The sequence below is a fragment of the Lynx rufus genome, unplaced genomic scaffold, assembly GCF_022079265.1.
Source record: "Lynx rufus isolate CCGP_SWC_20201006 ecotype Redwood Valley unplaced genomic scaffold, mLynRuf1.p SCAF_13, whole genome shotgun sequence".
Lineage (NCBI taxonomy): Eukaryota > Metazoa > Chordata > Mammalia > Carnivora > Felidae > Lynx > Lynx rufus.
In genome coordinates, this window is record NW_025814827.1 from 53,714,331 (window position 1) to 53,741,130 (window position 26,800).

The window sequence follows — 26,800 nt, forward strand, 5'->3', positions numbered from 1 at the left end:
AGAAGAAATAATATCAGTGGAGTTAGGATTTGCCTGGGGCGTTCTTGTCAAGTGCGAGAACTTCAGTGGAATTTTGAAGAGTATGCCAGGATTTAGACAGAGAGGACAGTGGGTATTTCAGGCAGGAGGAGCATAAACCAAAACACAGAGGTGGGAACTGGGAACGAGCATGTTTATGGGGGGTCGGGAGGTACAGAGAACTGTCCTGACTGGAAGGTTTTAAACAGAAAGCAATGAAAGTTCCCATATATGTAATAGACCTGGTTGCTACAAGGCCCTGAAGACCAGAGCAAGGCAGTTAGAATTTCCTCACCAGACACCTATGGAAACTTCTCTGAAAGTGAAGTTACTCCTACTGTGAGTAGTAATATAAGCCACAACAACTAATGGTTCCCGGGCTCTTATTTCATGCTTGACTCTGTGATAAGAGCTTTATGTGCTTTATTCTGTTTAAGTCATAGGAGGTAGGACTTTTTTAGGTGAAGAAGCTAAGGCAGAACAGATTAGAAAATTTGCTTTAGGCCTCATAGCTAGTAATTACAGAGTAAGGATTTGAACTCAGAGGCACCACACTTAAAAGCAGTGTAGGCCATGGCCTCCAATAGCCTTTCTGGAAGATTTAGTTGACAGGAACAGGAAGGAGGTCATGATAATTGTGACGGTGACCAGGGCAGAGATACTGGCCTGTGGCAGCCAATCTGAGGGACTTCTGTGTTGTGGGACAGGCAAGGGTGGGGAGGGCTGTTGAAGGAAGTGAGCTGGATCCAGAAAACTGGCTCCAGGCCCTGCTCAGTCATTAAAGCCTAGAGTGGCCCATGGCTAATCATGTTTCGTTCTGGGTCTTGTTTCTTCTTTTGTAAATAGAAATGTTTTAAGCAGATAATGGCTACAATACCAACTTACAATGGTAGCACATTTTGTTTCCATTATTGTGTAAGGATGAAGTCAAGTGTTCAGCCTCTTCCTTCCTCAGAAGGAAGCATTTGGATGGGTAGCTGGCTTGAGGTGGAGGGGAGGCAGGTAATTTAAAAAATAAATACACTGATGTTGATTATATGATAAAACTGTTAAGGGAAAGTGTCTTGTAGGGAGTTGGAAATTTTGTCCCAGAGTTGGGATATGAAGCAAAGGCTGAAAGAAGATTAAGACCCTTGGTCAGTCTACCCTCCCTTCCCCCTTCAGTGGGGCAGCTGCCAACCCCCAGGTCAGTTGACCTAGAATATCACATTCCAGCTTTGATCTACCTGTGGGCCCAGAGAACCTTTTCTACCTGCAAATGTAACATAATAACAAGGGTGTTAACCATCCTCTTGGTACCAGGCTTCTACTAGGCACTTTCCCTGCAGTAATTCTCTCATAGGATTCTCAAACAGCCCTACAGCATAGATTTTATTACCCAAAATGGACCACTTCTTTTTCCCCCTTGTGCTCCCACTCTGGTCCTAGCCACCATCATCATCTGCTGTCTGGTTTACTGCACTAGCCTCCTAACCTGTCTGTCTGCTCCCATCCTGCTCCCATTATGGTCTATTTCTAAGACAGCAGCCAGAATGATCCTTTTAAAACATAAATCAGATCATATCATGCCTCTGCTCAAAACCCCAAACAGTTCCTGTCAATTGAGAGGCCCCTGATTTCCTCTCTGACCTGATTTCCAACTGCTCTTCCTCACGGTCACTTCACCCCATTCCCACTGGCCTCCTTGCTGTTCCAGGAAGGAACAAGCTGGGCATGCCCCTGCCTTTAGGACCTCTGTCAGTTCCCTCTGCCTGCATCTTTCCATCAGATGCCCTCATTTCTAATTTTGTTAACCTCTTCTGTGTCTACTGAAACACCAACTTCTTAAGGGAAGCCTACCCTCACCATCTTTTAAAAGGTGTCCCCTGAACTGTTTTATTTTTTTCTACAGCTCTCACTGTATTCTGCCATTTTATTCTGTTTAATATGGTTTTTGTTTTAGTATGTTTACTGTTTCCCCTGCTTGAATGAGAGGTCTGTGAGGGAAGAAGTATTTATCTGTTAAGCATGCTAATGAATATAATGAACTTATAACAGTGCCTGGTACATAGTAAGTGCTCAGTAAAGACTGAATTCATTCGAATGAATGAATCCCATTTTAGAGTGGCTGAATCTGAATACAGAGAGACGAAATCACTTTTCCTAGACTTCCCAGCTAGTAAGTCATGGAGCAAGTCTTCAAGCCCCATGTGCTTTACTCTATTCACTAGATAAAGTCTTGAGAATAGATGAATTCCCTGAGAAAATGAGGATAGATAGAGAATAGAAGAGGGGTGATAACTGAGACTCAAGTTGTAGCCCAGCTATAAGGCAGGAACAAAGAATAGGCCCATCTGTAGGGACCAGGAAGGGACAGAGAAGATTCTTGGGTGTTAAATAAATGGATGGAGAAGGGATGTGAGATGGATATTAGCTTTGTTCTCTCCAAAAGGGAGATTGAGAAGAATAATAACAAAGAAAAAAAAAACAACCCTTAGATTTGGTTGAGAGTCAGTGAGGACCTTCGAGAAAAATGGACTCAATGAAAGAGTAGAAGTAGAAGCTGGAATACAGATGATTGAGAAGTGAGAGAATCATTCCTAATAGCTCAAGGAACTAGGTTGAGAAAGCAATATGAGACAAAAGACGATAGTTGAAAGTAAAGTCAAATAAAAGTTTCATTAAAAAAGTAAAGCTTATTTGAAGGCAGAAAAGAAAAGAGAGATGGAGGTGGCTGGGAGGAATGTGTAAATGTGGCACACACTGAACCAAGAAGGGAGGGAGTGTGCAATCTGTGGGGAGAATTCTGGCCTGATATAAAAAAGTTATAAAATGCTGAAGAATGTATCCTGCTTCAGACTCCACCCTTATCAAAGGGAAAGTGGGGTGTTTCCTCCTCCCTTCCCATCCCGAGTTCCCCTGCCTCCTTTCTGAGTCACACAGAACACAAGGTAGAAGGCACATAAAAGGCCACTAACAGTCTAGGGATTTTATGGGGCTGTGATAGAATCCCTGGGACAACACCTGAGTGACAAGTGTCCCAGATGCCGTTTAGGTTCCTGTCATTCCCCACCCCTCACATTTGGGTCCTTCTTAAAGTGGGCTGGTTTTGTGAATGTGAAAAATTTCTCTTTATTTTTTTTATTCTGTAGGAAAATTCATTTCTTTGAATAGATAATGTATTCACATGGCTTAAAAACATATATGTTTAAAAATATCCAGTAAAGAGTTTCTAGATAGTTCAGTCAGTTAAGCATCCAACTCTTGATTTCATGATCTCAGGTCATAATCTCACAGTTTGTGGGATCGAGTCCTCATTGGGCTCTGCACTGACAGTGTGAAGCCTGCTTGGGATTTTCTCTCTCAATCTCTCTCTCTCTGCCCCTCCCTGTCTTGTGCGCTCTCTCTCTCTCTCTCTCTCTCTCTCTCTCTCTCTCTTTCTCTCAAAAACAAAATATCCAGTAAAAAAACTCTCTATCCTTATTCCACATCTTTTTTTTTTTTTTATTTTTTTTTTCAACGTTTATTTATTTTTGGGACAGAGAGAGACAGAGCATGAACGGGGGAGGGGCAGAGAGAGAGGGAGACACAGAATCGGAAACAGGCTCCAGGCTCTGAGCCATCAGCCCAGAGCCTGACGCGGGGCTCGAACTCACGGACCGCGAGATCGTGACCTGGCTGAAGTCGGACGCTTAACCGACTGCGCCACCCAGGCGCCCCTTTATTCCACATCTTGAGTTCCCACCCCATCAAAGGTGATCACTGTTGTTTTGGTTTATATGTCCTTTAAGAAGTGCTTTATACATATACAAGCAAATGCAAACATATTTATTAAGCGATATTTTAAAACCTAAGAAACAAGTTGCAGCCTGTTCTTCTCTGCAAATAAAAATTTTTCTGTTAACCAATTCTGTGAGTTCCTAAGGGATGTCCCTTTCCCAATCTCTCAGTGGGAGTTGAGGGAATTTTGCTGAGACATGGTTGATCCTTCCAGAACCTATTGTGTAGATGAGGTAATTGAGCATTTCAGGTCTGAATGTTCACCTCCAATAGGAGCTTCTCAAGGTGTAAAATTAAAAGTGAAAAACATGAGTCAAGTTATTGAACCAGACCCATTCATTGCAAAACATTTAAGAAATGTTCAAAAAAAATTTGCTGACCCCTGCTCTAGAGTAAGGAAGAAAGAAGGGAAATGATTTCTTATCAGCATCTGCCAGGTTCTGATATAGGTTCTTTCATTTAACTTGTATGACAACCCTGTGGAAGAGCTCTTATTGGTCTTGTTTTACTGATGTTGGATCTGAAGCTCCAATGCTAATGACTTGCCCAGGGTCATACTGCTGCTAATATGAGAGCTGGGATTCCAACTGAGATGCCAGGACTGACCTGGTTTTCTCCTACAGACATAGTCCAATGCCAGGGGAGTTAGACAATAATCACATACCCAGATAAAATCTATTTAGAAAACCCACAAACCACTACTAGATTCATAAGTGAATAGCGTGACTTCTTCCTCATGACCTGACTAGAAATGAACTGCCTAATGAGTAGTCACTTGTTTAAGGTGAGCAATTTTGACACCAGATTAACAGCTATATGATTTGCAGGAAGGCTGGGAGAATGCAGTACAGTGTGGTGCCACCTCAGTGAAGCATTTCAGGAGATCTGTCCTTTGGGGTATAGTGCAATGTCCACTTTTCACATCACAGACTTCCTGCTCACACTAAGTTCTCAAAGCTCATCCTGGAAGATGTTACTCCATTAGGTTGAGCACATTGGTACCAAGTTGATAGATACATGACGTAACTGATCCCTTTTCTCTCCAGCAACCAGTGTCTTCAAATGCCAGTTTATGGCATCTCAACTAGAGTTCAGTGACCCAACTCTTGTTAGCATTTTATCTCAGACATCTATAACCTGATTTTAAAAACTTCTTTGGTGCCAGCTAAGGATGTCTTTGCACATAAGTTATTTCAGAATCAGTGCAGCAAATACTTAGCCAAGTGCTTGCTTTTTGTAACTAGGCTATGTAAAATTGTAGTCAAGTCTGTGGTAGCAGTATGAAGGCAGCCACCCTTGCTACTGCCTCAAGATGGAGCAGGGAGCTGGTTGGTTAACCCAGAGTAATGTGAATGTAGAAGAGATTTGGTCCTGGGATTAACTTGGCACTGATTCCTTTTTCCAGGAGATAAAATGGGTCCATATAGAAGTTGTCCTATCTTTTACCCTCATTTTGACTGTATGTTGACTCATCGATGATACCACGCTGATGATGGCAGTCATTAAAGAAATAGCTCATTGTCCTGAGTTTTCTTCCTTTTCCTTTTCTTCATTGTGATGAAAAGGACATAGCATAAAGTTTGCCATTTTAACTGTTTTTAAGTGTACAGTTCATTAGTTTTAAGTATATTCATACTGTTGTGAAACCGATCTCAGAACTCTTTCATCTTGCAAATCTGAAACTCTCTACCCACTAAACAGAAACTTCTCTTTCCTCCATCTCCCTCAGCCCCAGTAACCACAATTCTACTTTCTGTTTCTATGGATTTTAGATACCTCATATCAGTGGAATTATATAATATTTGTCTTTTGTGACTGATCTGTTTCATGTAACATAATGTCCTCTAGGTTCATCCATGTTGTAGCATATGACAGGATCTCCTTATCAGCATCTACTATGTGCTGGTATATATTATTATAATAATAATCCATTGTGTATCTATACCATATTTTGTTTTTTCATCATCTGTGGAAGGATATCTGGTTTGCTTCCCCCTCTTGGCTATTGTGAATAGCCCTGTTATGAATGTAGGTGTGCAGATACCTCTCTGAGACTCAGTTCTCAATTCTTTTGGGTATATATCCAGAAATGGGATTGGTGGATCACATGATAGTTCTATTTTTAATGTTCAAGAAACCTCCATACCATTTTCCATAGAAGTTACTCCATTTATAATTACATCAGTAGTGCACAAGTGTTCTATTTTCTCCACATCCTTGCCAACATTTGTTATTTTCTGTTTTTTTTTTTTTAATAATAGCCATCCTAATGGGTGTGGAGTGGCATCTCATTGTGGTTTTGATTTGTAGTTCCCTGATGATTAGTAATGTTGAGGCATCTTTTCATGCTTGTTGGTCATTTGTATACCATCTCTGGAGAAGTATTCAAGTTCTTTGCCCATTTTTAATTAGGTTATTTGATGTTTTGTTGTTGAGCTGTAAGAGTTCTTTATATATTATGGATATTAACCCTTTATGATACATATGATTTGGAAAGATTTTCTCCCATTCTGTAGGTTGACTTTTTACTCTCTTGAATGAGACCTTGATGCACAAAAATTTTTAAGTATGCTGTATTTCCATTTGTTTTTGCTTTTGTGTCCTAGGCTTTTGGTGTTATAGCCAAGAAATCGTTGCGAAATTCAATGTCATGAAGATTTTCCTCTATGTTTTTTGTAGGAGTTTTATAGTTTTAGGTCTTTGAGTTTTCCTTTATTTTTTCTCAGTGTGATTACTGCTTATGTTTTAAGGATCTCACCCCAGGCTTTCTTGTGAGATAGGATGCAGCTTCATAGCTAGAGCCAAGTCACCTTCTGGGATTTGTTTAAACACACAGACACACACACACACACACACACACACACACACACACACATTTGGAGTCACTCTTTTTAATAATCTCAGCTGGGCATTATTTATTTGATTTGAGATTTGAATAAGTCTCATTTGAAATACAGCTTTATCTTTCTTATTCACCCCCAAGAGTAGCTTATAATCAAGGTCTGCCACAAATTCGATTCTCACTCACTTTTGATATTTCTTTTATACCAATCATGTACCAGTTTTCCTAGAGTCGTTGGAGTGGTAGTCTGCTCTTAGGTGTTGATGAGATCTCCTAAGAGCATCAGGTAAGAAGCATTTTAAGTTTATTGGATTCGACTGTTTTTCACTGGCATTTCATTTTGTATGTGCATTTCCTTTATGATAACTGTTTTCTTTTGGTTGCTGGTCTTCCTCTTGTCTCTCATTTCCTTCTCTTCCTTACATCTTCTTTCTCATTCCTTTTTCTTTACTTTTATTTCTGGACTCTCTAGTTTTCACTTTCTGGCTCCTGTTTCTCTTTTTAATTTCTTTCCCAAGAGTATCTTCTACTTTCTCCCTTTAATATTGCCGTAGAGATTCTCAGATTCCGGACATGAGAGCACTTTGAGTTGGCTTTTCATGACTATCTAAGCTTGAATTTGCTCCCTTCAGTGCATTTCTTAGTCTTAGAAATATGTATCTAGAGATTTGAGGAATTGTTTAGATGCAAGAATAAAGAAAATAATAATTTAGTTTAAATATCAAGGAAAAAGATTCTTAATGAATCGGGAAGGCTTAGCTTTGTAGTTGGAAGATTCAAAAGTCCTAAAGGATCACTAATTGAACATAAGTTGATAGTACAGAAGATGATTCAACAAAAGGTGTAATATAATAGCAGAATGCTGTAGGAACTCCTTATTCTCTTCTTTATTTATACTATGTACAACCTAAATTTTTGTCTTAGAATTTGTCTTCTGGGCTTAGACAGAAGCCCAGAGGAGTTTTATAGGAGTTTTATAGTTTTAGGTCTATAAACTATAGACCTATTTTTAATTATGTTGTCAACATAATTCAAAGCACTGTGCTTATTACTACATAAGATAGTATTTGGTAAATACCATGTGGAAAGTCATACAATGGGGGGACAGAGGAAAGAAGATAATAACAAGTATAACTAGATCAAGCCTCATAGAAGAGGAACTACTTGAGCTGGGTCTTGAATGGTGAATAGAATTTAGATAGAGATGAGGAGGCGGAAGGTTAATGACTGAAATTTTGGCATAGGCTAAGGTTAAGGTCAAGAATATTTAAGATGTATTTGGGAAAGGGTAGAGAGATGCTTGGTGTTTGGAGTATATGTTAAACTGCTATAAACAAAGGGACCCCAAAGTATAATACGATAGAATTATCTTTTGTAAATAACAAGAGGTAGGCAGACAGTCCAGGAAAGAGGCCACCTATGCATCCAGGTACCTTCTCCCTATTGCTCTTCTGTGGCTCACCAATTCTGTCTGCATTCCAGCTCACCAGAAGAGGGAAGTGGAGAGCAGCCAACTTTCTTCTCACACATACAACCTGGAAGTTGCACATACTGTGTGTGTTCACAACCCACTGACCCAGACTTTGTCACATGGCATCACCTAACTGCAAAGGAGTTTGAGAAATGAGCCTCTAGACTATGAACACTGGGAGGCAAATGTCTCTTAACCGACTGCTGGTTATAATAGCGTTTGTTGTAGGGACAAAATATGATGGACTTTGAATTCCAAGTGTTTGCATAGTACAAATACAAAAATAAATACCTGTCTAATGAATGCATGAATAAATGAATGAGGGAGTGGGTGAGTGAATGAACGTATTGTTTGATTTGAACTTTATCCTCTAGACCAGGAGCTACAAACTAAAATGCCTCTAAGAGTTCAGACAAATAACATAAGTGAGTCACTCAGCCAGGTGTAAATGGGGAGGGATGGGAACCGAACAACTGGAGGGTTAGTGCCATGTCTAAAAGTTATCCACTGGTCAGCTCCAGGTGATTGTTGTGGACCCTGTGTGGCAAGATCGTGCAATGTTTTAAAAAGTAGGAAATCTCAGTTTTATGTGACATCTTCCAATTTAAAAAATGTTGGGTCTGAACAATTTTAAAACAGGCCAAATAAAACACATATATAGGATAGATGTGGCTTTCAAGTCACTAATTTGCAATCTTTGTGAAAATAAGAAACCACTTAAATTTTTTGGTCCAGAGAGTTGGTATGAAGGTTAATCTGATTGTGGTGCACCTGCCTGGATATACCACTTGCAAAGTGGTTCTCTATTGTGGCTGCTTATTTTCATTCCTAGAGAGATTTGAAAAAAATCCCAACCTCAGGCTCCACCCCAGACTAACTAAATTAGGATCTCAGCAGGTGGGTAATTTTAAGAGCTCTTCAAACAATTATGATGTGCAGTCAAGGTTGGGAGCTAGTGCTCTAAGGCTAATTTGGAAGGTTATTACAATAGCCTGGACATATAAAAGGGTTTGAACAGTGGTTTTGGAAGCCAACTGAGGAAATAAAGAGATAGAGGTGGGAGATGTTATAAAAGACAAGTCGATAAAAATTTTTGGCTTTTTAAAAATAAGGGAGTGGGGGAAAGGGGTCAAAAGAATTGGGATTTCAATCTGGTTTGGGGGGCTGAGAGATGTAAGGAGTTTAACAAATAGTTGCAAGGGACATATGAAATTAAAGTACACAGTGAGTGAATGGGGCAAAGGTAAATGTTATCTTATATGTAAACTCTGTTGCCCCAATCCAAATTGAGAATTCTAAATCAGCATAATATTTTTAAAGATAAGGCTACACTTTTTAAAGGATAATAAGCTTTTGTGTACATTTTGTTTGTTTCAATGCCAGGAAAAGTCTGTGAATTAACATTGCTAATGGACTTGTTGAGATAGTATGCCAAGGTTATTGCTCAAGGTTATTAGAAAAGAACCGTAGGGATCCAAAGCAAATTCCTTCCTGGTTAATATGTTAGGAATATTTCAGGCCTGCATCACTTTGGTTTCTGCAGAGCCTTAGATGTGTCTCAAGGCTTTATCGTGATGATTTAGCACCACCATGAGGGTACATCTAGTCACTGCATCTGGTTTTTGGCCTCATTTATAAAACGAAGAGGTGCAGTTCTTTTTGTTTATAGTTGTAAACATTAAATGAAAATAGTTCTTTGTTATTTTCTTAGTATGGAGAGGTTCTGATTAAATAATATCTTGTCTAAAGATAATGAAAATGCCTAACCACATTTGACAGGAAGTATTTCTGTGATGATGAAAATCGAGAGTGTTACATTTTTTAATTCAACTAAAATAATTCTTAGAATGATAGTGAATTCTTCTTTATCCTTAAACCTAATGTCATGACCCTTTATTGCTAGTAGGATGCTTTGGAAAGATAACAATTTACAAAACCAAAGCAAACTTTGACATTTGTGGCCCTCTTGCAAGTGTGTCAGGTGAGGTACCAAGAGGTTTATTCATTTCACACATCATCACATTTAATTCTCAAGAAAAAAGCACTCTCTGATACAAATAATCTTCTGTTGTATCCCCATTTTACCAATGAGGATAGAGAGGCATAAAAATATGGTCATTTTCTCAAGGGTAAAGGAGTTGAAGGCATGAACTTAGGGCTCAGTTTATACAACCCCCCAACTTTTTTAGTCTTTAAAATGGAATATTAATTGTTTTTCATGCCATTGCACAGATTGTTATATGAAATTACAAACAACAATGGCTCATTGTACTAGTCTTACCATTAGTGTGACTTCACTGGTGAATACAGGGAATCAGCAGCAGATTCAGTAAAATATTTAAAAAAATTTTTTTTGAGAGAGAGCATGTGAGAGAGGGTGAGCAGGGGAGAGACGTAGAGGGAAAGAGAGAGAGGGAGATAATCCCAAGCAGGATCCAAGCTCAGAATGGAGCCCTAGACATGACTTGATCCCACGACCCTGGGGTCTTGAACTGAGCTGAAATTGAGTCGGACACTCATCTGACTGAGGCACCCAGGTGCTCCAAGAATAAAAATCTTAATTCTGCCCCTAACTAGTATTTTTACTTTGGAAATTTAATCTCTTAAACCTCACTTTTGAAAAGTATACATTAATAAAGAAGGTGAATTGGATGACCTCTAAGATCCTTTTTAGGTTTGAAATTTTGTGAGATTGACTGTAAGGCAATAACTAAGCAGCCATTTCTCAGTAAGATACACAGTGGAATATATCACTTCAACATGGTTGGCTTTCTGTTCCATGGGATTCTGGGTAAATTCTCCTGACAAGATCCTCCTGGTACATGAATGTGAGGCTGTGACATCAGTGAGACTGAAGGTATAACACTATTTGGGCTGCATTCCTATCACTGTAATATGACAAGAACTAGACATCCTAGAGGAATTTGGGGCCTGACTAGAGTTCATAAGATGCCACGAGACCAGGAACAATGGTGACAGTGAACAGAGTAACCCAGTAGGAATTAGATATGGATTAGCCTGAAATTATAGGAAATCAGGTAAGCTAAATGAAGCAGATAGGAAGCATTCACCTTGGCAGACTTGCCATTGTGATTTCTTAAAATTACCTGTCAGTGCTGCTTTTGTGCTCTGTTCAGACCATGTAGGGGACAATCATTCCAAGAGGGTGGGTTCTGTGTCAAGGTCACTCAGATGTCAGACCATGTGTGAGGCTGCGGATATTACTATATGAAGATGATTGGCCTGAGTTTTGCATGGCAAATAAACAACTTTACCCAGGAAAGATGCTGCCTGGAAGCTCAGGCCCATATGCTTTCCATCTACCATTTTGATGCGGACCTGTGCATTACTTTTTAGGAAGCCAGTGGCTTTACTGTTTGCTTTAATTATTTATCCAGGAATAAAGGAAGCTGTTGTTACTTTATTTTTTAATGCTTTTAAAATAATCAAACCAGAGAGGTGTCACTTAGAGGTGGTGCTCTGATATTTCTGATTTGTCTGGAGACTTCAGCTTGAAAGGTGTGCATGTGTGTGTGTGTGGGGGGGCGGTGTAAGGGAGAGAGGGAGAGTGATAGGCAGACAGAGAGAAAGAGGTGTATGTCACAATTACAATCTAGTACTCTTCCTCTTTCTTCCTACTGGAGCCCATTACTTTATAAAGATAAAGCTGATAAGTTGAATTAACAAAAATATTTTTTTAAATTTCATATAGTGTAGAGAAGACTATTTGTACCCATATAAAATAAAGTCCCATTAAAGCCCTTTTACTTATCCTATCCTCACTACATCTTTAGTTTTACATTGTTTGGGGCATGCCACGGTATTCAAGAGACTGTCAACTAGTGCCTTCTCCATAGGATACAGGGTTCATGAAAAGTTATATTGTGCCAATTCTTCTTTCTAGAGACACATTTATATGAGCAAAATATAGCTGGAAAGAACTCCTAGAACAGTAGACTTTTTCAAGATGCCAAAAGAGATGAATATACAGCAAAGTACTAGGTAGAACTCTACGGCAAAGGAAAAGGTAACGTTGGTAGGAAGTGATTTCTGGAGTCACCTGAATTAACAGATGGGGGAGCTTCTGTGGTGCTACATGGTGGCAGAGTGTGGTGGCTGGGAATATTATGTTGTCTTCACCAAGCGATGTGGCCTTGTCCCAGTTTCCTCCTCTGCAAAATAGGGTTAAAAGTGTTACCTTCCACATAAGCGTGGTGACTAGTGAACATGTTAAAATGTATGAAGAGCTGAGGTGAGTACCTGCTACGTAGTAAGCATTCAATAAACGTTCGCTCCTGTGGTTGCTGTTGTTGTTATTATTACTATTATGAGAGGGCAGGGGTCAGGCCTTAGCAGCTTCCTGTATGTAGGTCATTCTGTCGGTAACCTCCACGTTCGCTGGTGCTGTCTCCGTCCAGCCCTCAGCGGCTACTTCATGGTGTACTGTAGCAGCCTTTTAACTGGCTTCTCTGATCCCACCCTTACACTCAGCCTTTTGGGATCAGACGTCACCACCCTGTTTTCTCCTCTCACCTCCAGCCACCTCAGTCATTCTGAAGCCTCAGACCCCCACCCACAATGATTAAGGCTACTTCTCCGTCCTCTTGGGAACTGTGCTGGTTGCCCCAGATTTTTGTACTTCTCTTCTCTATGAGACTCTGGGCCTCCTGTCTTGGCAGATGATTCTTATATTGTATTAGAGATAATTCTTCTCTAATTGGCCCAATAATTTTAGTTAATGTACTTCTTGACATTTTAGGAAGTTTATGTAGGGGAATTTATGCTATGAATGTGTGTTCAGACAAATACAAACAAGCTGCTAGTTTGTAATATTGTCACACAACAACCTTATAAATAATATGTACTTACTTATTTATAATTTGTATTTATACATATTTATAATATTTATTTATAATTATGTGCTTATAAATAATAATTCTTACAGCACTCTTTAACCAAAGGGAGGGTCATTACAATGTATTACAGGAAGAAAAAGGAAGGGCCTCCAGTAGGTTTAGAATTATCCCTCAAAGCTCTGATTGCTAAAGATGGAAAGAATAAGAAAGTGTCTTGGGAAGGCAGTAATAGGTTGGGTGATTTGTTGGGAAAGGGACATTTAGGCTCAATGTCAAAGGATAGACATGGTGAGTGGATTGGGAGACATTGGGAGTATGTGAAGGTCACCAAGATCAGTTTCCTAGCTAGAAGAGAGGCGGTCAACCACCTGAACGTATATAGCTTTAAAGGAGGCTCTGTATGCAAGAGCCACAGATGTGAACGGTCAGAAAGGCATGAGGAATCATTCAGCTCAGTGCCCTCATTTTATAGCTAGAACCTGTCTCCCCCAGTCCAGAGTACTTCCTATGAGAACATCCCGTCTCCTGATTATACCATATCTTGCAACCTTGTCACAAAGGGGCAGCAAGTACTTTTTTTTCAGAGATCAACACTAAAATGTTCCTAGTGCCCCACAGCTGTCGGCTTTTATATCATTGTAGCCCTGAGAAACTTTGAAGCAGATTCTCCTTCTCAGAATTTGGCATATGTTTAAAGAGTTTCACAGTTGATTTTGAGACACAGCCCAGTGTCAAGAATCACTGAGACAGACATGGAATAAGGGAATAGAGTGAAGCATGTTGAGTGCACTGCCCTCTGGGGCCTCATGATGTAGAAGGCACGGTGGATATGCCCCTCTACACTGTTCCCAGGTTATCTCATCCATGCTTATGGTCTCCAGGACCACCTGTATATTTCTTTCTCTAACCCAGGTTTTGCTCCACACCTCAACTGAGTTCAGAAAGCAAACTCATAATATCTAATAATACCATGTTCATAATCTGCCTACAAGCTGTTTCTTCCTTCTGAATATCTTATTGCTTCTTTTGGAGAATAGTACCTGCAACTAAAATTAAGTTGGCTATCATTTTGAATTCTAACAAATTTCTCATCCTTCACATCCAGTTGGTCCTGTCCATTTTAACTTGTCTTGCTGTGTAGACTGACACCTCTCCTGCATGCCCACTGCTGCTGCCTTGGTCCAGCCCTCACTGACTACTTCATGTTGTACGGAGCAGCCTTTTAACTGGCTTCTCTGATCTCAACCATATGCTCAGCCATTCACTCTCTACATTGCAGCTAGAGTGAATCTTTTAAGATGCCAATCAGATTATCTCACTCCCCTGCTTCAGAAATCCGGTCCCACCTCATTGTCTTCACGATACAGTCCAGACTCCAGGTGTGTTATGTGTGGTCTGGCTCCTGGCCAAGCCCTTCAATCTTATTTCTCAGTTTTTCCCTCCCTCCCACCCCCGCCACTGCCCCACAGTGTTAGCCATTCTCAGCTACATAGAGTTCTCAGATGAGCTGTTCCCTCTCAGACTTTATCTGCCAGGAATGTTCTTCTCTGCTCCTCCCAGTACCCTTTTATTTATTTATATTTTCTGAATGAATTACACTTATCCTGCATAGCTCAGCTTGCTTGTAATTTCCTCCTAGAAGCCCTCCTTGATGCCCCAAGACTGAGTTAAATGCCTTCCATTGACTCCTGAACACTGGGATGATCTACAACAGAGGTTCCCAGGCTATGATCCAGGTACCTCTAGGGTTCCCAAGATCCTTCAGGGGGCCCACAGGGTCAACTATTTCATATTAATACTAAAATTATGTCTGCCTTTTCACTCTCATTCTGTGTACAACGGAGTTTTCCAGAGGCTATATGGCATATGATATTTCAGCAGATTAAATGCAGAAGTAGAAATGGCATCCAGCTGTCTTCTATCAAGCCAGACATTAACAAGATTCACATACAGCTAACATCATGCCACTCTTCACTGTTTTTGAAGTTATTTTTCATAACAATGTACTATGTGAATATGCATATATATTATTGTTGTTATTATAAATGAATTAATAAATATTTTTAAAATTTCTAAAATGAATATCGATACCCATAGAAACAAAAGCTCTTTGGGGCCCTTAATAATTCTTAATAGTCTAAATGAGTTCTAAAAGTTTGAGAACTGCTGATCCACATTATCACACATCACACTTTATATTACTATGCTCCGAATTCTGTAAGAGAGGCATCTGGGTCGTTTATATGTGAGTTCCAGGCCCTATACAGTTTCTGATACATGGTAAGCTTGCAATAAATAGTTTTTGAATAAAATACCTAATACATACATGTGTATGTGTATGTACGTACATTTAAGAGTTTGAATGAAAAAAAACAATTTAATCTTTACTTGAGCTGGCCTAATGCAACCCAATCTAGGTAGTAATACATAATTAAACCAATAGTAGTCTGAAAGTTTGCACTAATTTTAAAAGCTCTAGTTCTGTCCTTTTTGTTGTTGTTGTTTAAATTTTTTTTTAATGTTTATTTATTTTAGAGACAGGAGGACAGAGCACAAGCAGGGGAGGGGCAGAGAGAGCCAGAGACAGAATCTGAAGCAGGCTGCAGGCTCTGAGCTGTCAACACAGAGCCTGACGCAGGGCTCGGACCCACGAATCAAAAGATCATGACCTGGGCCAAAGTCAGACACTTAACCGACTCAGTCACCCAGGCACCCCTGTTGTTTTTTTCTGAGCTCTAGAAATTTTGGCCAAAGAATGTCTCTGAAAACTTTGAAATTTGAGCTGTATATTGAATACACAACACCTGAGTTCTTCTGACTTGGCTGTCTACTCATTGTGTACCAGTCAAGTATTTAACCTTTCTGAGCCTCAGTTTCGTCATCTATAAAATGGGGAGCATTAAACTAGATGGGTCCTAAGGGCCTTTTGAAGACTAGATCTGTGTTTCTGATCTGCATGTAAACTTTTCTTCTTTCCAAGCACATGTATTTAGATAATACTATTTTCTGTCTTCTTGGCTCTAATGATAGTGCAGTGGCTGAATTTCTATCCTTTACTGACTTGCAACCCTGAAATTCTCTGGTAGAAAGGTGGCTATTTTCTTCTTTTTAAAAATTTACTATTAAACTATAATTGACATACAGTGTTACATTAGTTTCAGGTGTACAGCATAGTGATTCAACAGCTCCGTAAGTTACGCTATGCTCACTGCAAATGTAACCACCATCTGTCACCATACAACACTATCACAATACTATTGACTATATTCCCTGTGCCGTTCCTTTCATCCCTGTTACTTATTCTTTCCATAACTGGAAGCCTATATCTCTCACTCTCCTTCACCCATTTTGCCCATCCTCTACCCACTTCCCTCTGGCAACCACCAGTTTGTTCTCTGTATTTATGGGTCTGCTTCAGCTTTTTTTTACATATGAGTGAAATAATATGGTATTTGTCTTTCTCTGACTTATTTCACTTAGCATAATGTCCCTTATATCCACCCATGTTGTCACAAATGGCAGGATCTTCTTTTTTATGGCTTAGTGATATTCCCAAATACACATACCACATCTTTATCCATTCACCTATCAAAAGAAGGCAGTGGATATGCCCCTCTACACTGTTCCCAGGTTATCTCATCCATGCTTATGGTCTCCAGGACCACCTGTATATTTCTTTCTCTAACCCAGGTTTTGCTCCACACCTCAACTGAGTTCAGAAAGCAAACTCATAATATCTAATAATACCATGTTCATAATCTGCCTACGAGCTGCTTCTTCCTTCTGAATATCTTATTGCTTCTTTTGGAGAATAGTACCTGCAACTAAAATTAAATTGGCTATCATTTTGGATTCTAATAAATTAGAATCCTATCAAAAGACACTTGGGTTGTTTCCATATCTTGGCTATTGTAAATCAAAAAACAAATAAACATAGAGGTGCATATATATCTTTTTGAATTAGTAGCTTTTTTTCCTTTAAGTAAATACCCAGTAGTGGATTTACTGGATCACATGGTATTTCTAATTTTAATTTTTTGAGAAACTTTATTTTGTTTCCCACAATGGTTGCACCAATTTGCATTCCTACCAGTAAGGTTCCCTTCTCTACATATCTTCATCAACACTTGTTATTTCTCGTCTTTTTGATACTAGCCATTCCGACTGATGTGAAGTGATATCTCATTGTGGTTTTGATATGCATTTCTCTGAGGATTAGTGATGTTGAGCATCTTTTCACATGTCATTGACCATATGTATGTCTTCTTTGGAAAAATGTCTATTTAGGTCCTCTGACCATTTTTAAATCATATTATTTGTATTTTTTGGTGTTGAGTTGTATAAGTTCTTTATATATTTTGGATATTAATCCCTTATTGGATATATCATTGCAAAACTCTTACTCCATTTACTAAAGATGGCTCTTTTCTTGCTCACTCAGGGTGATAATTCCATTTTTTCCCTAAAAATAATAACCTTGTCATTACTAAAGAACTCTGTGTTCCCCAAATAAAGTTGAGAGTATTTATATAAATAGGAACTCAACAATTGCAGGTAATCTTTTGAATGATCTTAGCATTCTACAAACACTCCCATCTAGCCACGTGCATTCTTGTTCCAGATATTGATTTGCAAGGAGGTAGTACTAATCAGAAAGTTTAGACCTAATCTAAACACAGGATTATAACAACATTTTCAGCTCTGCACTTTAGTATCAAGAAGCAGCCCCTTTCACGAAAACTTTATGGACGTGTTGGGAAATGTTTATTAAAAGCTGTTAATTAGCTCCAGTTAATTAGGTCAGGGGAGACTTAAAACTATAGAAAAAGAGAAGGAATGAGCAGGGAGAGAGAAGAGGAGAAGAAGGGACGGGAGCAAAAGAAAGGAGAGAGCAGTAGAGACCGAGAGAAGGAAGTGATTAGAAGACGAAAGAGAAGAAAAAAGGCAAAAGAGAAACAGTGGTCAAGAAAGAGAAAAAGGAGGATTGAAAAGAGCACAGATGCAGGGACTTCTCTAAAACAGAGGTGGCTGTAACGGGCATGGTTGAAGCTCTGTGACTCAAGCTGGGGTTTCACAAAGGCTTGGGAAATAAGTATGGGGTGCCTGGGTGGCTCAGTCAGTTAGGTGACCAACCTGGGCTCAGGTCATGATCTCAGTTCGTGGGTTCACGCTCTGCGTCGGGCTCTGTGCTGGCAGCTGAGATCCTGGAGGCTGCTTCGGATTCTGTGTCTCCCTCTCTCTCTGCCCCTCCCCCTATCACACTCTGTGTCTGTCTCTCAAAAATAAAATAAATAAACATTTAAAAAAAATTAAAAAAATAAGTGGACCACATTGGGTGTTCCTGTCCTTTTTTTTCTCTCTGTGAACCTCATGGGAATAAGTCTGGTCAGAAAGTCAGTGTGATAGCTCAGAGCTTGGATTCTGGAACAGAACTACTTAATATCTATTTAGTGGCTTTGTGACCTTGAATAAATTGCATAACTCCTCTATGCTTCAGCCTCTTTGTACAATAGGGAAATTCATAAAGACTCAATGACTACATAAGTTATTAGAAGAATAGCTGGTAGACAGTCATCATCCAGATGTTAAGGATTGTTGTTTATAATACAAAATATGAAAAGCCTATAAAGCATTCAGCTATCATAATCCTAAATTGTGAAGTGTGAATATCTAAGGTGTGAATCCTCTTGGGGATTTAGAGGCAGATAAAGATGACCTGATTTGCTCAGTCAGTGCCTCTGGGGAATTGGGGTGCTTGATTCAAGATCTCCTTTATGGGGCGCCTGGGTGGCGCAGTCGGTTAAGCGTCCGACTTCAGCCAGGTCACGATCTCGCGGTCCGTGAGTTCGAGCCCCGCGTCGGGCTCTGGGTTGATGGCTCAGAGCCTGGAGCCTGTTTCCGATTCTGTGTCTCCCTCTCTCTCTGCCCCTCCGCCGTTCATGCTCTGTCTCTCTCTGTCCCAAAAATAAATAAACGTTGAAAACGCTAAAAAAAAAAAAAAAAAAAAAGATCTCCTTTAGAGTAAGTAAGCAAAGCTTTGGGGCAGCCAGACTCCGTGGGAAGATCCCTAGCTTCACTCCTGTGGAAGTGTTCACAGTTGTGCAAATGCAAGTGCATGAGCTTGTCTATATTTCAGTTTTCTCCTCTATAAAATAGAGGGTGTGGGAATCTTATAGCGTAGTGTCATTGTTAGAATTGAATACATTCCTGGCACATAATAAGTGCTCAATTAATATTAACCTGTTATTAGTTCCAGTCTATTTCCAAGTCTTTTATTCATTCGTATTTTTATTAGGCTTTAATGATATGCATTTCAATCTTGTTTTGCCCTTAAATATGTTGATTACTTCTTTTTATAAAGCAATAGGCAGCAACCGAACTCAAACTCTGGATTTGTTGGAGGAAATTCTTTCACATTGTGAGAATCAGGAATCTTTCTGGGCTCTTCTTTTCCCGGTTGAAATTATTGTCAACAGTATTGTCAACAGTCATTCAGCTCCATTTATCCCTTCTGCATGATAGAATAGAACTTCCCACCTGGTCAATTTTAGATAATACCATTCCATGCCTTTTTTTTTTTTTTTTTTTTTTTTTGCTCTCTTTCCAACTGACAGCCTTTTTTTTTTTTTTTTTTTTTATTTTTTTTTTTTATTTTGGGGACAGAGAGAGACAGAGCATGAACGGGGGAGGGGCAGAGAGAGAGGGAGACACAGAATCGGAAACAGGCTCCAGGCTCTGAGCCATCAGCCCAGAGCCTGACGCGGGGCTCGAACTCCCGGACCGTGAGATCGTGACCTGGCTGAAGTCGGACGCTTAACCGACTGCGCCACCCAGGCGCCCCCTCCAACTGACAGCCTTTTACTTTCTTCTGGGATAATTTTATCAGGAATATTTTTATATTCTAAAGACATTCCATTCAACCTTTAGAAAAGAAGCTTAAATATTTCATAAAACATTTCAGTGTTTGAGTTTTCTTGTGGCATCAGAGTTAAAACTGCCTTAAACCATTTCATTTTCTCTTCAATCTTTTTTCTAAAAGCACACACCATATCCTCCCTTCTGTCAATTACTTACACTGTGTTGGATTTTGTGGGTAGGAACATTGGTAAATGTGTGAGGTAGTAGAATCTAAAACATCTCTTTTTAACTCCTTGGCATTTTATCTTGAGCCTCTGGATCTTGGGTAGCACATTAAGCATACGGATTACCTTTCCTCCCCCTGCTCCTGCCAAAAAAAAGGAAGGAAAGGTAAAGTGGAAAGTAAAGGTGAATTGCATTGAGTACTATTGTGTAAAACTCTGAATTAGGCATTTCATATAGGAACTATGTATATATGAATTAACCGGAAATGGAAGGCTAAATATAGACATTGGTAGATGTACGTATAAAATCTCAATGCATACTTTTGCTTCTAAATGGAGTTCTAAGTCTTCCAGTTATCAGAGCCTAAATAAAGCTTCCTTGAGGGTAGGGTAAGAGTATTGCAATTACTCGTTGGTAGCCATCGCTAATGTAAAGATTGGCTCCAAAGCCTGTGGCCTATTTTAAAAAATTAAGCCAGATTACTCTTAAACTCTTGGCTATTTATGGAGAAATGTGATCCCCTTCAGACCTACTGGTGGAATAAGGAGGTAGGGGAATCCATACTAACTTACAGGTTTAGAGGTTTCCCCTTCCACATTGTCTCACCTGATGATCTGAGACAGAAGTCACGACTCCCTCCTCTGCATGCCCAGAGCCTCGGTGCTCCCTCTCCTCTCACCTCATGGCTGTGGGGGGACTTTTCTGATCCATCTCCCCTGTGGCCTAGCACCGTGCTGCACACTTAGTGAATAATCAAAGCTTTTTGAGTGAATTAGATAAAAGATCAAATTAGAACTTGTTAATTAGGAATAGTTTTTAAAAATCATTTATCAAGCCCTAGTTTTACATCAGGCCTTAAAATATATACATTTTTTTGAAATCCTCATGTAAACCCAAGATGGAAACTGCTGTCCCTATCTTACAGATGAGGAAGTTGAGATTCAGCGACATTAGGTAGCTCATTTGGTTTATGATGCTGGTAAGAGGTGGATGGAGCCTGGAATCAAATTCAGTTTTGTCTGGTTGTAGCAACTGTTCTCTTAATAATATCCATACTGGTTCATGATAGGGGTGGTTTTTCTTCTCTTTTAATATAACCTCTTCTACCCTCATGATTAATCCTCATTTAAATGTTTTTAAACTTCCAATTTCTTCCAGGGACTTAGATAAATTGTTAGATCAGTTGGCCTCTCACGATTTCCTGTGGTGCCAGTGAGGCTCTCTGGATTCAGGTTCTGAATCCACTATCTTCTGGCCATATGGCACTGGACAGGTCTCACCTCTCAGGGCCTCAGTCTTCTCACCTGTAAAACAGGTCACAATACTACCTACCTCACAAGGTCTTTATGAAACTCAAACAGTCTAATGGGTATAAAATACTTTTAAAAGGTCTTGGCACACAGTGAGGGCAGTTTGAAGGTTACATACTGTTTCAGCTAGCATCATTCAGATGAGATCATTCAGTGAATCTTTGAATCTTGGAATACTAAGAAAAAGGTAAATACTTTTTAATAAATGTTTACAAGATTCAACAATAGAGACTGAACAATTTTTTCATAAATATAGTGAAAATAGTTTACTTTTGTGATGCTCTTCAGATCCCTATCTGAACGCAGCTAATTTGACCTAGACGAGGTCAGACATCATGCTTGATTTCTTTGTCCACTGAGAAATGGGAATCTTTCTGGCGACACACACACACACACACACACACACACACACACACACTAAAACAACAAACAACAAAAATAAATTAGCAGTTGAAGTCCTTGGCTGAACTACTGAGAACTAAGGGCCTTCTTCTCATGATTAAAGTATATCAGATTCATCTATAATTGAGGCAGTGATAAAATGGGCTAATTGCAGCATGTAACTGCCTGCATGTTTGGTTGAAATTTTCCATGAGTTACAAGTGAAATTTACAGTGATTTTTGCTTGCAAACAAACAGACAAAAGGTGTGTGTTCCTTGTTAAGCATCTAGCCTCATCAAAGACCTCCTTTCAGAAAAATTAACAGAAAGTGAAGTGAAGGTGGAAGTGAAGTGAAGTGAAGTGAAGTGAAGGTGGAAGCACTGGAAGTTTAGAGAATTTTGCCTCAGTGCCAAGACCGTGAGGCTGGGAAGAATTGTTGCTTCCCTTTCATCTGGGTCCCGTGACATGTCTCTGAGAGTACTATTGTTAGAGGTCAGTGTGGTGGGGCGAGAGAAATAGACTTTGGAGTGAAATGTGGGGTCAGGTCCCAACTCTGCCATTGGAAGTCACTCACCTTCTTTGACCCTCAGTTTCCTCATCTGTAAAATGACCAGAATCAGAACCACTCCACAGATGTGTAACAACACAGCATCTACTTCCTGTCGTATATGCCCCCCTTTCCCCTTTTAGAGAAATAGGTTTCAATATCAATTTGGTCTAAAAATTATGTAATTCTATAAAGAAAAATTACCTGCTAGGCTTACAACACCATAAGGCAGAGACTATGTCTCGTTTTATACTGTATTGCTATCTTCTGGTCCCATACCTGGCACCCAGGAAGGCTCTCCCTTTTTATTCCTGCTCCACATGACAGGCTTGCTGGAGGGCAACAGTAATCACCTCCACAGGTTTTATTTAACCAAACTAGATTTGTGGTAGAGAGAAACAGGTAGGGACATAAAACAAATAATGGGCTTTCTTTGAAAACATTTTTTTAATGTTTATTTTTGAGAGAGAGAGAGAGAGAGAGAGAGAGAGAGAGAGAGAATGTGAGTGGGGAAGGGGCAGAGAGAGAGAAGGAGACACAGAATCCGAAGCAGGCTCCACGTTCTGAGCTGTCAGCACAGAGCCCAATGTGGGGCTTAAAGCCATGAACTGTGAAATCAGGACCTGAGCCAAAGTTGGATGCTCAACTGACTGAGCCATCCAGGTGCCCCAATAATGGGCATTCTTAATCTGTCATGAGGGTGTAGCTATGTGTAAGACTTGAGTGTAAATTTTCCTTGTGAATATGATCTTCAAATCTGAAAGTGTACATTTGCACACACTTTTTGCTGCTTAGTCTTTAAAAAGATTGATGCTTTAGAAAGTTTAAAAGTAAGATTTTTAAGAAGCACTTCATTAAGGAACTTTTAAAATGCAAATGATTTGGAAGTGTGAAATGTGCTTTTCAACTGGTGGTAACAAGTCTAACTGCTTTCTGTTTCCTCTCACATTGGATGGCCAGGGTTTCTTCTGGGTGTTGAATCCTGGCTTGACTCTAGTGAAGAGTATACAGACTCTCAAAACATGTGTCAGATGTGAATATGCCAAGGGACCTATACAAAAGGATATAATCAAGGGGGGTGGCCTGGGAGGATTGGAGCCTGTGGACTGAGTCACACTCAGTGCTCTCCTGGAGAGCTTGGCAGGAGTCAGAGAAGCGTAATGGAAATGGACAATAAGGAAACTCGTGGTAGAAAAAGGAGAGAGACGAAGCAGATAAGATACATCAACAGGAGTTTGAACAATGAAGGCTGAAATGTGGCCTTTCAGAAGTTTGTAATTCAGCCTGTAGCAATGAGTTGAATGTGCGTAAGATGTGCTTTTATATAGTGCGATGGCAGCATTGGATTGTGTCACGAAGAAAATCTGGTTTTATAGTCATCTTGGACTCTCAGAATAAGTAAGTATGAACTCAGAATATTAGAGAAACAAACAGAGGTGGGTCACATAATAAGAATAAGAACAAATTTGGATACAGACAGAATTGTGATACAGGCAGAATATATTTCACAGAAACATCCAGGAGAGTGTTTCAACTCTTTATTGGTGGTAAATTTTTTTTAACTATTAAAATTAGTTGAATTGAGTAGGCAAGTGTTTACTCATGCTTTAAGTTCTGCTGAAATTTTTGCCTCAATGATGTTTATCTTTTTATTCTCAACAATGTCCAGAGGTGTGCTTTATATAGCGTAGGCACTTAATAAATATTAGTTTAAAAGAGTGAATGAGTGCCCAGTATTTGTTATACTAGGATTTGATCCTCATGATAAAATAAAATTTTGTATTTTCCCCTGTGGTTTTTTATGTAACCTCATTTTCCTTTATTCACGCCACAAGGACTCTACAGAGCTTCTGAAAATTAGCATCAGATATTCCCTGCATACATCCAAATGTGAATTTTCCTGCACATTGCATGCCTGGTTCGATATACTGAGTGGCACTTAGCTGGTCTTTCTAAGAAGAGCATATCATGATATGGGGATAGTACACAGAATACTGTCCATTACACAGTACCCTGGAAAAGCACACACATAAAGAGGCTGGGAGAGGTGGAGAAACAGCAAGTGACAAAGGTATCAAGGATTGGATGGATTTCACTTTCATCTGCCTTTATGATTTCTGTTTATGTTTTTGTGGCTACACATACTAGCAGGAGGGGAGGTGGAAAGCTAAGAACTCCCTAAGAGGAAGAAGTGTTTAGCATTTTATTATAAGATTGCAGGGATTCTCTGGATTTCTGTTGTGATGGATGGAACTTTTAAGCACTGGCAAGAAAAGAGTTGAGAAAATGTGCAACAAATGAAAATTGGTGAGGTAGGGATATAATTCAGAGGAAACCCAGAGAGAAGCCTTGAAAAGGACCTGTTTCATCTGTATCAGACAGCCTTGGTTTTGTTCTCTGGCTAGGCTATGCAGAAAGATCATCCAGAAAGTTTCACCTGGGTCCCATGAGTTTGCCTAATCTGCACCTCATGGATTTCAGCTAACTCTGTAATCATGGTTCTGTTAGGAAATCTGTCACACATTGTTCAATACTCTTTGGCTACGACCAACCTTTTGTGATGAAGTACCCATGCGATCACATATACACACATTGTTTTGTTTGCTTGTCTTTTGGAGGAAGAGAAGATAATGAATAGTATATAACTGGTCATATTTCAAATAACATCTTTTACTATTTGTCTTCTTGGATTTAATCAGTTCTTTCCAAAATAATTTCCTTCCTGACTTAATGTTCTCCCCAGACCAATTTGCAGATAAAACAACTCAAGTCCAAATTCAATAGTAAGTACTATTTAATGATATAAAGTACTATTTCATCTCACAATTATCAACCATCTAGAGTCTGGTATTCTGATGAGGCCCTGTAGATGTTTCAGTAAGTCCATTTGGCCAACAAAGAATATCTTAATTTTTCATAGAATTTAATTATGAGAGCATGAAGAATTAGGACATCAGTTCTAACACACTCTATCATTGTTTCTGCTCACAGATTTACTGTACATATCTGTAGGGATCTATGGTAATCATCAAGTCTGATAAGAATTTCTTATGTATTCTGAGTCGTAGGCAGTCTACCAGAAATATGGATTTGGGGAGTGATGTTTAAAACAGGTGGGAGGCTCGACTGAAAACAGGGAGCCTAAAATAACATCTGTGTTAAAAGGCTCTAGTATTTGGAAGGAAATGAAAAACAAAGCAACTCTCAAATTTATGGAAATGTAGAAAAAGAGCAGACAAACTGATACCCTCAATCTATGAGAAAGGGCAAAAAGAATTACTTGGCATGGATTCCTACCATTGGGTGGATCATCAGAAAAATGCATTTGGTAGGGGAGTACATTATTTGACATTCATGAAGCTATCCCTGTTGGACACATTTTCACCTCACCTGGAAGAAACACTTCTGAGTGATGACCAGAGGAAGTCTCAGTGAGGTCATTAATTTGGGGTTGGAGGCCAGGACATGAGGCATGTTAAACAACCTTCTGGTTCCCAGCTCGGTCCATTGCAAATGCATAGGCTTTAGCTTCTAATTAAGATGACTCTAATATGATATTTTTTATTGGCTTTACCAAAACAACTTGATTAGGCTAGGTTTTCAAAAGGATGAGTGTGATTATCGTTTGACCTTTGCACAATAGGGATAAAATAGGGAAAGCTTTGGGTAGCTTTTCGAAACATGGGATAGATACACTACCATGTGGGATGATTGGTTGAGCTCTGCACAGGCTGGCAGCAGTACCAGAGCATCGTGGGACAATCTGATGGACTCCAGGTGTACCGATGACCACAGCTCTTCTCTATCAACCTTTGACAGACAGAAATGTGTTTCTGAGTGTTACTTGTCTGTCTTCCTCTTTACCATCCTTCTCAGTCCCATTTTCTCATTTCCTAACAATCATTTTGAGGCCAATCAACTGCTAGAATTAAGGGGTTATAAATCTTAAACTATTATTCAGGAGAAACTTTAATAACAAAGCCTAGCTTCAGGGCATCTCGGTGGCTCAGTCAGTTGTTAAGCTTCCTACTTCAGCCTAGGTCATGATCTCTCTGGTCCCAAGTTCGAGCCCTGTGCCAGGCCCTGTGCTGACCGCCTAGAGCCTGGAGCCTGTTTCTGATTCTGTGTCTCTCTCTCTCTCCTTCTGCTCTTCCCCCACTCACACTCTGTTTCTTTCTCTCAAAAATAAACATTGAAAAAGAAAAAAACAAAGCCTAGGTTCTGAGAAGCATGATAAAGAAAATGAATTTTCACCTATTCTTAATTTAGTCTCAGGATATCCTAAGTTAAGCATTAAAAATATTAAGCAAAATTAATCAAAAGGCAAATCTGAAGAACGGGTTAAGGTTAATAAGAGAAATAGCACTCCAAGCCATTTCAGTGAGTACAAATGTAGAAGCTGGTCCTTGCTCCTTTCGACCTCCAGGTGGTGCTGTTTACCTAGACACAGAAAACAGGCACCCAGCCCCATTTCTTTCCCTTAGGTTCATAGCTGGGCTTTCATTTTTTCAAAAATATTTTCCGTTTCTACA

At 39.6% G+C, this 26,800-nt stretch overlaps 1 protein-coding gene across 1 annotated transcript in view; it reads left to right on the forward strand.

Annotated features, from left to right (window-relative positions):
- AKAP6 (A-kinase anchoring protein 6) overlaps positions 1–26,800 on the forward strand; it is a 366,558-nt gene that overhangs the window by 98,517 nt on the left and 241,241 nt on the right. The window lies entirely within an intron of this gene.